The sequence below is a fragment of the Oncorhynchus clarkii genome, chromosome 5, assembly GCF_045791955.1.
Source record: "Oncorhynchus clarkii lewisi isolate Uvic-CL-2024 chromosome 5, UVic_Ocla_1.0, whole genome shotgun sequence".
Lineage (NCBI taxonomy): Eukaryota > Metazoa > Chordata > Actinopteri > Salmoniformes > Salmonidae > Oncorhynchus > Oncorhynchus clarkii.
Window position 1 is genome coordinate 56,474,715 of NC_092151.1, and position 12,139 is coordinate 56,486,853.

Sequence of the window (12,139 nt, forward strand, 5' to 3'; positions counted from 1 at the left end):
GTATATAGTAGAGTAGAATCTATAGGTATATAGTAGAGAGGATGCCCGATCACTTTTGTTTTGAACATGAAATCTTACCTTTTAAATTGAAAATAAATCACATCAAACATGTGACATGAAGTACGGTGTATTACTCATAGTCATCATGTCTGAGGATAACAACAAGTAGCCATTGTCAGATCAGCAGGAATGACATCAACAGACGAGAAGATGTCACGGGGTCCATATTTTAGTCATCCATACTGCCTTGTCACCACCAGGCTCTGGTTTCACACTCTATTTAATGCAATTAACATTTATTGATTACTGACTCAGATGGTGGTAAATAAATGATGTTATGTATCAGATTGTTCTACCTCGTTGTTATTGCTGATAAAGGGACTCCTGAGTAGAGGTTGGTGTTTGTGCACTCAGATACAGAGCTATCGGGTGCAGGGCACCCAAAGCGCTGCACATGATAGCCTCAAGTCACAAGACCCTATGTCTTTCCCAGCATCATACTGAGTCAGCAAAAGAGAGGGAGTCGCATTGCAACTAATGTAATGGAGATAGCAGTATCGCTGATTGGTTTAGACACTACTTGTAATGTTGAGGCTTTCGATAGCCTCTCCCCTTGCTTCTATTGTCTTCTCTCCATCTCCCATAGCCACTGGCCTGGCAGTGACACAGCCTTTATTTGTACATGTACAAGAGCTTGTTGTGGCCACTGTACCATGACACTGTTGTGTCAACACAAGTGAGACAGAGAGAGACTTTGATTGACTGCTGGAACGGGAGGGTGTGTATCAGGTGGTTTAGTGCTGATGTTCCCCCTCTCGCCAAGGGGGAACAGTAAACCACGAGGCGCTCGAAGAGTGACCACATCGTCACCATGCACGGATGACCCAATCACCCACTCCCACCTTTTCCCATCCTCCTTCTCACTCCATCCCCTTCCTCCTCCTCCCATTGGCCCGTTCAGCCCGGCACACTCCCTGCTTAATCCAATGGCAGCGCTCAGCCAGGCACTCAGTCACTGGTCACGAGGTCGTTGATTTACCAAGAATTCCCCCCCCTCCCTCCATCCCTCGCTTAGCGCTCTCTCTACTTCCCTCCATCCCTCCCTTAGCGCTCTCTCTACTTCCCTCCCTCTGCTCTCGTTTGACCTTCCTCTCCCCTCTCTGACAAGTGCCCAGATTCCCGGGAAAGAGCTCAGCAGAGAGAGAGAGAGAGAGAGAGAGCTGTTTGGATTGTTGGCGCTTCCCCACTGATGTCAGACTATATATTTCCTAGCGCTGAGCTCAGTGAGCGAGAGAGATGTTGCTCTGTGAAAGGGGGCTGTTTGTGTGTAGTGTTTTTGGGGAACATGACTTTAGCCCAGTTCTGTGAAAGGGATCGTTCTTCTACTTCCCTCACTTGTTTGGCCAGTGCAGCCTTTTATTGTCCAAACAACGCTCACTGCATCACAGGAAATACTGTTCTTCCTTATATGGTGACAGCGTCGTGAGAGAGGGAGGGAGAAAACCCAAAAAGTGTCCGTGATGAAAGTCAATGAGCAGCGAGTGGAGTGGTGAGAGTGCGAGCTGGAGGGACTTTCCCAATAACAACAAGGTCTTTGGTTCTCACAGTGTCTTAGCCTATTAACAGGAGAATTGACTCAGACAAAAGCATGAAATAACAATTAGGAAAACAAGTGCGCCCTTGGAGGGAGGTCACTGATGTGATGTAGAAGGGGTGGTTGCAGTCATGGGGGCTTGTTTCTTGGTGGTGACCGATGGTCCCGTCAGTTGGTTTCTGGTGCACACGCACAGAAAAAGTGCTGTTTTTGTTCTTTGACAGATGTTGTTGACTCTGGGCCACTGAGTTGCTGTAAGCCCCCTTCCAGCCCAGTTCATCACACACAGAGCTGCAAACGTCATTGGCCAGAAAACTCCCACTACAGCCAAAAAAACAGCCCTGACTCAGATGGGTTAGCTGTCATGGGAATGGTCGTTGTTCACCAGAAACAGTTTGGTCTTGGTCAAGGCTCCATAGTGTAACAGTATAGTCCACGTGGGATGAATTGAACAAAACTGAAGGGGTTGGAAATGATTTTCAGCCTTCAAGTTCCTTGGGTTGTTGGAGTTCATAGATCAATGTATATTTAAAAGTAGATTTGATGCATGTTAGGTTGTTATTCTGTACTTTTTTCAGGGTGCATTTGGGTCTCTCCCTTCTCTTGCTTTGTCTTACCTCACTAGGAAGCTGCATTCCCTGTTTACTTTATTCTCTCACTCACAGATTTTCTTCTCAAGTAGTTTTGTCAGTAGAACATTTGTTTCTCTATTGTCTTACTTACTGTGTTGCACTCTTTTGCACATTGCATAAAATATGTGTATTTTGAGTGCAGAGATTCTTTAGGCAGTGTGCAGACTTGCTCCATGTTTGACCCAGTCATGTTATGGTGACAGACGACACGTCGAACCATAAAAATACCTTTCCTCTGAACATAGAGGAACTACCATTTTTTTCAGAGAAAGCCTGTCTTTTTTTTTTTCTCCTTTCGTAGAGATGTCGTCTGCCACTCCTTTCTTTCGTTTCCTTTTTCCTACAAACTGAGTGGGCAGCTTCGTGGAAACACACACACATATTCGGACACATACACACATGATCGCTGTTGCACGCACATACGCCATTCCCCTTATGACATAAAGCATGACATTGTCACAAGAGAGACGACACACTGGTTAGGGTGACTGCGGCTTCCACGGTGGGGTTGCCGATAATCTCCCTCTGTATCTCTCTCTCTCTCGCATTCCTCCTATAAGCTTTCACACCTGTAAAACGAGCAGCAGGTTACAGACTTTTTTTTGTAAATATTGCATTGTTTAGTATTGTAAGAAGGCAATATGTATTCAAATACTATTTGAGGCCCCTCAACCCCACTAGTAAGTTGCACACCGGCCGTGTCCGAATACCCATAATGACGCACTACATATTTTAAACTGGGTACTATTTACTCATCGTCGCGTACTATTTAGCACATACTGTTATGCCACGGCCGCGGTTCATGATCGGCTTAGTAGGTGGGGTGGGGCCAAGTGTGAGGGGATTTTTCCAAATGCAACCGACATGCATCGCATTAACCAGTCTGATAATAGCTAATTTCCAATGTTATTCATTTCTCTAAACTCTAAATAGAATAGGAATGGAGTTATAGGCCTACTCAGGCTGGTTATAGGCAGACTATCGCATTTGACCTATACTATAGTAGACAATATAGCCCATCTATCCTGTTAAAAAGGACTGAAGACAGAAACAGATAATTTGGTTCCATTTCAACATATTTGTTTGTGAAACCAAAGTGCTGTAACATATATAAATTCAATCAAATAGCCTAGAAAAATATGATTATTATATATATTTTTTTACATTTTCATATCAGAATGCTATTGCACAGAAGGACGTGGACAGTCGGGTGCATCGCTAATTCAGGACCGCTGGGCAGCAACACAATGAACTAAAGCGCTGATCATTGGGAACGAGATCAGAATGACTGCTGAGGCTTGATCTATGAATGAAATGGGTAGCCACGCCTACAAAACGGAAAACAATCCACATGTTCAAATCAAAAGGCCTGGTTAGCATGACGTCATAATACCGCAGCCACATCCCGAGTCCCCAGTGCCGACACGTTCACAAATCAAAAGATGGTTCAGTGTTTACTTTCACAGCTCCGACGAAGGCCAAGAAACACTTTTCAGTGAGAAAACAGAAATCAACTTTGGGTGAAAATGTAATAAAAAATGTCAAAATACTTCTGTTTTCAAAGATGTAGCCTATGATGCAGTACCCGTGATCACTTTAAAGAGAACAAAAACTACTTAGCTTACATTGGAACAACACCGCAGAAGCTTCTTCCCAATGAAGTAGCCTAGTTGTTGGCTACATGAAGAGAACTAGGGCCTGTCACTTATGGCCCACATCTTCCAGTGCATTGCGGGATAGTGGGGATCTAACGAGTAGAACATCCTGGCATTGAAAGCAATAGTCGAGTTACAAAAATGTCGCATACTATTTAACATTCTAATTTTCGCACAATGAGAATGCTGTCATGAGGGATGGAGTGGTTTCTCGCTGCCTGTTGATTTCGGGAAGAGCATTCCCCATGTCTAATTTGATCAGCTGTTGTCAAAGCCGAAATGAGTATGACATCCGGAAATTGTAAGTATACTCGGTTTTCGAAATGTTCGCATACTATTAAACAGATGTTTCTTTTTGCATACTCAAACGGCCTACTATTTAAGACGCAAGTGTAAGTATTCGGGCATGGCCCCTGTGATTTAGCTTTCAGATCGTGCAAAACCCCGGCACAGCTTTCTTTAGAAATATATTGTTTCTAATGTGATGACTGCTATGTTAATATGTTGATTCCAATGTGAAGTTGACATCCAATCGTGTATATCCTTGAGAGCACAGTCTCTGCAACGTGTGTTCAGAGCTGAAACCAACACACACTGGGTCTGCACCCCCAACACTGCATTCCGCAATGTTTACCAGTAGGATGAGGGGAACCCCACAAAGGTAGAGTCTGCACACACAGATACATACATCTGACCCCATACATACTAATACATACTAATGGAAAATGCATGGCACTAAATGTACACTAAAGCACCTCTGTTGAGGTTCTATTGTGATAGTGGGTCAAATGCTCCAGCAATGAGGCACTGTTAAGTCACGTAGGGAGGGGAGGAGGATATGTGCTCCCTGGTGTGGTTTTAAGTCACTCTGAAGTGGGGTGTGAAATGCTGTGAAGTGGGGTGGACCAGGGAGCATGTGTGTGCGGGTGTACGTGTGTGTGTGTGTGTGTGTGTGTGTGTTTGTGTTAGACTATCACTCAGGGCTAATTGCAGGAAACCCCTATCTTTTCCAAAGAGCCCAAATTCCACTCTCTGTTGAAGGGGATGCCTGTTCCACAGACTGGCTCCACACAGCCACAGCACATAGCGTAAAAGCACAGCATGGTGTGCGGGTGTGGCGCCATTACACACAGATTTCCTATCTTAAACAGGGCGGAGGGGAGATCTGTCAATGTTCACAGTGCGGATAAGTGAGGGTGGAGGGTAACTAATTAAAACTGTGTAAACCCCTCCTCTTCCCTACACACACACACACCCTCCTCCCACTCTTCAACTGGGGTGATAGGGGAGGGAGCGTGTGTGTATGTGTAAACTACCAAAAATACATTCACGGAAAAATTCTACCCGCGGTATTCCCAGGAGAGCAGGAATGCCCGTGTGTGGCGCCACAGGGCCCTGTTTTTCCCCCCTTCTCTCTCTCGCCCTCACTTGCGCTCTCTCTCTCTCTCTCTCTCTCCTTCTCCCTCGCTTCTTCTCTCTCTTTCTCCTTCCCTCTCGCCTTCACTCTCGCTCTCTCTCCTCTCTCTCCATCTCTTTTCTTCTCTCTCTCTCTGAGTTGACCTTTGTATTTTATAAATATTTTTGTCTCTATGCAGACTCACAGGGCCCTACACACTCACGCACCCAAACACTCACATAATTTACTCACACACACATATAATATGCACATACATTTATACTGACTCCACACACACACACCCAATCACATACAATCATCATATACGCTGCTGCTACTCTGTTTATCATATATCCTCATGCCTAGTCACCTTACCCCTCCCTATATAGTGCATTCAGAAAGTATTCAGACCCCTTGACTTTTTCACATTTTGTTACGATACAGCCTTATTCTAAAATTGAATAAATGAAAAAAATCCTCATGAATCTACACACAATACCCCATAATGACAAAGTGAAAACAGGTTTTTAGAATTGTTTGCACATTTATTAAATGTGTAAAACAGAAATACCTTATTTACATAAGTATTCAGTCCCTTTGCTAAGAGACTCGCAATTGAGCTCAGGTGCATCATGTGTCCAATGATCATCCTTGAGATGTTTCTACAACTTGATTGGAGTCCACCTGTGGTAAATTCAATTGATTGGACATTATTTGGAAAGGCACACACCTGTATGTATATATATGATCCCACAGTTGACAGTACATGTCAGAGCAAAAACCAAGCCATGTGTGTGAAAACCTTGTGAAGACTTTTGACCTCTGTCATTGCCAACAAAGGGTATATAACAAAGTATCGAGAAACTTTTGTTATTGACCAAATACTTATTTTCCACCATAATTTGCAAATTAATTCATAAAAAATCCTACAATGTGATTTTCAGGATTTTTTTTTGTCTGTCATAGTTGAAGTGTACCTATGATGAAAATTACAGGCCTCTCTCATCTTTTTAAGTGGAAGAACTTGCACAATTGGTGGCTGACTAAATACTTTTTTGCCCCACTGTACCAGAGAAATGTCACAATATGTTTTCCACCCACGTCAGTACTTTCGGAGTTGACATGGAATTGCTTCACTTTTTTTCCGTCGGGACTTATCTCCACCTCCTTATCTCCACCTCCTATTGATTAGCAGCATGTTTTCGTGTATTAAGCCCCAATCACACCCCACCCTACCCCTCTACTAGCCCCGTCAAAGATCAACTCAATGACATGAGAGGAGGGCACCTCCCCGTGTGGGTCCTGGAAGCACCCAGGCACAGTCCTTACCCAGAATAGCAGCTCTTATCTTCTCTCGAAACGCTCCCTTTCTAGGCTTGGCACAGGTAGCAGTGTTCTCTCTCTGTCTTTCTCTCAATCAATGCAATTCAAGGGGCTTTATTGGCATGGGAAACATGTGCTAACATTGCCAAAGGAAGTGAAGTAGATAATATACAAAAGTGATATAAACAATAAAAATGAACAGTAAACATTACACTCATAGAAGTTCCAAAAGAATAAAGACATTACAAATGTCATATGTATACAGTTGAAGTCAAAAGTTTACATACACTTAGGTTGGAGTCATTAAAACTATTTTTTAACCACTCCCCAAATTTCTTGTTAACAAACTATAGTTTTGGCAAGTCGGTTAGGACATCTACTTTGTGCATGACTCAAGTCATTTTTCCAACAATTGTTTACAGACAGATTATTTCACTTATAATTCACTGTATCACAATTCCAGTGGGTCAGAAGTTTACATACATTAAGTTGACTGTGCGTTTATCAGCTTGGAAAATTCCAGAAATGTATGACATGGCTTTAGAAACTTCTGACAGGCTAATTGACATAATTTGAGTCAATTGGAGGTGTACCTGTTGATGTATTTCAAGGCCTACCTTCAAACTCAGTCCCTCTTTGCTTGACATCATGGGAAAATCAAAAGAAATCAGCCAAGACCTCAGAAAATAATTGTAGACCTCCACAAGTCTGGTTCATCCTTGAGAGAAATGTCCAACTGCCTGAAGGTACCATGTTCATCTATACAAACAACAGCATGCAAATATAGGCACCATGGGACCACGCAGCCGTCATATTGCTCAGGAAGGAGACGCGTTCTGTCTCCTCGAGATGAATGTATTTTGGTTCAAAAAGTGCAAATCAATCCCAGAACAACAGCAAAGGACCTTGTGAAGATGCTGGAGGACAAAGGTACAAAAGTATCTATATCCACAGTAAAACAAGGCCTATATTGACATAACCTAAAAGGCCGCTCAGCAAGGAAGAAGCCACTGCTCCAAAACCGCCATAAAAAAATACAGACTACGGTTTGCAACTGCACATGAGAACAAAGATGGTACTTTTTGGAGAAATGTCCTCTGGTCTGATGAAACAAAAATGGAACTGTTTGGCCATAATGACCATCGTTATGTTTGGAGGACAAAGGGGAGGCTTGCAAGCCGAAGAACACCATCCCAAACCGTGAAGCATGGGGGTGGCAGAACCATGTTGTAGGGGTGCTTTGCTGCAGGAGGGACTAGTGCACTTCACAAAATAGATGGCATCATGAGGAGGGGAATCATGTGGATATATTGAAGCAACATCTCAAGACATCAGTCAGGAAGTTAAAGCTTGGTCGCAAATGGGTCTTCCAAATGGACAATGACCCCAAGCATACTTCCAAAGTTGTGGCAAAATGGCTTAAGGACAACAAATTCAAGGTATTGGAGTGGCCATCACAAAGCACTGACCTCATCCTATAGAACAATTGTGGGCAGAACTGAAAAGGTGTGTGCGAGCAAGGAGGCCTACAAACCTGACTCAGTTACACCAGCTCTGTTTGGAGGAGTGGACCAAAATGCACCCAATTTATTGTGGGAAGCTTGTGGAAGGCTACCCGAAACGTTTTCCCCAAGTTAAGCAATTTAAAGGCAATGCTACCAAATACTAATTGAGTGTATGTAAACTTCTGACCCACTGAGAATGTGATGAAAGACATTAAAGCTGAAATAAATCATTCTCTCTACTATTATTCTGACATTTCACATTCTTAAAATATAGTGGTGATCCTAACTGACCTTAAACAGGGAATCTTTACTAGGATTAAATGTCAGGAATTGTGAAAAACGTAGTTTTTAAATTTATTTGGCTAAAGTGTTTGGCTAAAGTGTAGGTAAACGTCCGACTTCAACTTTATATACAGTGTTGTAACGATGTATAAATGGTCAAAGTACAAAAGGGAAAATAAAGCATAAGCATAAATGTGGGTTGTATTTACAATGGTGTTTGCTCTTCACTGGTTGACCTTTTTTTGTGGCAACAGGTCACAAATCTTGCTGCTGTGATGGCACACTGTGGTATTTCACCGAGTAGATATGGGAGTTGATCAAAATCGGGTTTCTTTTCGAATTCTTTGTTTATCTGTGTAATCTGAGGGAAATGTTTGTCTCTATGGTCATACATTGGGCAGGAGGTTAGGAAGTGTAGCTCAGTTTCCACCTCATTTTGTGGGCAGTGTGCACATAGCCTGCCTTCTCGTGTGTGCCAGGTCTGCCTATGGCAGCCTTTCTCAATAGCAAGGCTATGCTCATTGAGTCTGTACATAGTAAAAGCTTTCCTTAAGTTTGGGTCATCCACAGTGGTCAGGTATTCTGCCGCGGTGTACTCTCTGTTTAGGGACAAATAGCATTCTTGTTTGCTCAGTTTTTGTTAATTCATTTTTGTTTTCTCATGATTTGGTTGGGTCTAATTGTGTTGCTGTCCTGGGGCTCTGTGGGGTGTGTTTGTGTTTGTGAACAGAGCACCAGGACCAGCTTTCTTAGGGGACCCTTCTCCAGGTTCATCTCTCTGTAGGTGATGGCTTTGTTTTAAGGAAGGTTGGGAATTGCTTCCTTTTAGGTGGTTGTAGAATTTAACGGCTCTTTTCTGTATTTTGATAATTAGCGGGTAGCGGCCTAATTCTGCTCTGCATGCATTATTTGGTGTTCTACATTGTCCACAGAGGATATTTTTGCAGAATTCTGCATGCAGAGACTAAACTTGGTGTTTGGCCCATTTTGTGAATTCTTGGCTGGTGAGCGGACCCCAGACCTCACAACCATAAAGGGCAATGGGTTCTATAACTGATTCAAGTATTTTTAGCCAGATCCTAATTGGTATGTCGAATTTTATGTTCCTTTTGATGGCATAGAATGCCCTTCTTGCCTTGTCTCTCAGATCGTTCACGGCTTTGTGTAAGTTTCCTGTGGCGCTGATGTTTAGGCCAAGGCATGTATAGTTTTTTGTGTGTTCTAGGGCAACGGTGTCTAGATGGAATTTGTATTTGTGGTCCTGGCGACTGGACCTTTTTTGGAACACCATTATTTTGGTCTTACTAAGATTTACTGTCAGGGCCCAGGTCTGGCAGAATCTTTGCAGAAGATCTAGGTTCTGCTGTAGGCCCTCCTCTCTCTCATTGTGCCTCTGAAAGAAATGGAGGTAGGAAGGGGAGGGAAGTAGAGGAGGAGGGGAGAGATTGACCACCCTTGGTTAATGAATGAGCTTTGGCAAGAGCATGCCAATCCCCATTCACAAACAGGTAAGGTTTGACATGGACCTGTGAAATTAAGGGGGGGCCTGGGTTATTGTGGCCCCTATATCTCCCTCGGGGCCCCCACCCCTTCTAAGCCACACTCCTCCATTTCCCAGTAGGACCTAGGCCAGGTAGTAGGGGAGATATTCTCATCTGCTGCTTTGGGCTAGAAGAGAGGCTGTGGTTTTGCATACTATTCTACACACACACACACACACACACTTGATTTGATTTCTCACAAACACACACACCAGAAACCCATGCACACCCATGTATTATTTAGTGCGATGGGCCTCTTATATAATGACAGAGAAGAATGTGTTTACTGTACGCACCATGTGACCCCCTGTGCAATAAGAGAAGGCCATTGGGGACTGCAAGCATCATGTGAAATGAGGGCAAGGCCATCATCTGAAATGAGGGCAAGGCCATCATCTGAAATGAGGGTATGGCCATCATGTGAAATGAGGGCCAGGCCATCATGTAAACCTTAATGACGGATAGACATTTGTGACACTGACATTGAGGTTACAAGGACACAGAATTCAAAGTCAGTTCATGATGTGAATTGAAATCCCAATTCAAGAATTGAAAATAAATACTAAATGTATGCTTATAGCCTGCACATATGATGCAGTTATAATACGCTATGTATTGTATGTAAATGTAATGTCATGTGCATGAATGTAATGTAAATGTAATGCACATTCTGAACAGAGAAGAATCTGACCACAAACCTAATGCTCACCCAACAAGACCTTGACCAAGAGAGTGCAATCAAGCAGTGTGTGTGTGTGTGTGTGTGTGTGTGTTCAAGTCCTTGAGTACACACTATCTATAGAGGAAGCAATAACCAATTACCTAACTACATATCAATACTGTACCATGTTCGGGAACAGCAAGGGTCCTTATGCAATGATAACCTTGAAGGCCCTGCCCTGCCTTCCATCTCTCCACCCCTTTCCTGCATGCTTCCATGCAGACACACATTATTGCTCCTCACAGATTAGATTAGCTAACGGAAAGAGGATCCATGCAAAGTGGAGCTGGTGTCGGAAGGGAGGTGTGTGTGTGAGCTTGTGTGTGCGTGCGTGCCAATACACATGCATGGGAGGGGAATGGAATGGCATTGCATTCTAATGCACCTAGCTATACTATATCAGTGGAGGCTCCTCAGAGGAGGAAGGGGAGGACCATCCTACTCAGTGAATTTAATAAAAAATAAAAACAGTAAAACATTTTTAAAAGTTATAATTTTTAGATAAAGCTGGCACTAACCGCCACTAAACTATGGCTGGGAATTGACCTCACGATACGATTTTATCACGATACTTAAGTGCCCATGCGATATGTATTGCAATTGTCACGATTCTTATGATTCTGTATGTATTGCGATTCAATACTGCGATTTTATTGTGATTTGATGTCCAAACATATTGCTCACTTTACTGTATGTCTATTCCAGAGAGACGAGAGAGCATGATAACTGGTTTTTACAAAGAAGATGGAGAACACATTTTTTCCCTCATCAATCTACAATTAATACCCCATAATGACAAAGCAAAAACAGTTTTATAGACGTTTTTGCAAATTTATGAAAAAAAATAAAATCACATTTACAAAAGTATTTACTCAGTACTTTGTTGAAGCTCATTTGGCAGCGATTACAACCTCAAGTCTTCTTGGGTATGACGCTACAAGCTTGGCACACCTGTATTTGGGGAGTTTCTCCCATCCTTCTCTGCAGATCCTCTCAAGCTCTATCAGGTTGGATGGGGAGCATTGCTGCACAGCTATTTTCAGGTCTCTACAGAAATGTTAGATCAGGTTCAAGTACAGGCTCTGGCTGAGCAACTTGAGGACATTCAGAGACTTGTCCCAATGCCACTCCTGCGTTTTCTTGGTCGTGTGCTTAGGGTCGTGGTCCTGTTGGATGGTGAACCTTCGCCCCAGTCTGAGGTCCTGAGTGTTCTGGAGCAGGTTTTCATCAAGGATCTCTCTGTACTTTGCTCCGTTCATCTTTGCATCAATTGTGACTAGTCTCCCAGTCCCTGCCGCTGAAAAACATCCCCACAGCATGATGATACCACCACCATGCTTCACCGTAAGGATGGTGCCAGGTTTCCTCTAGACGTGATGCTTGGCATTCAGGCCAAAGAGTTCAGTCTTGGTTTCATCAGACCAGAGAATCTTGTTTCTCATGGTCTGAGAGTCTTTAGGCCTTTTGGCAAACTCGGGTTGTCATGTGCC

At 43.2% G+C, this 12,139-nt stretch overlaps 1 long non-coding RNA gene across 2 annotated transcripts in view; it reads left to right on the forward strand.

Annotated features, from left to right (window-relative positions):
• LOC139410107 (uncharacterized) overlaps window positions 1-12,139 on the forward strand; it is a 120,335-nt gene that overhangs the window by 93,862 nt on the left and 14,334 nt on the right. The window lies entirely within an intron of this gene.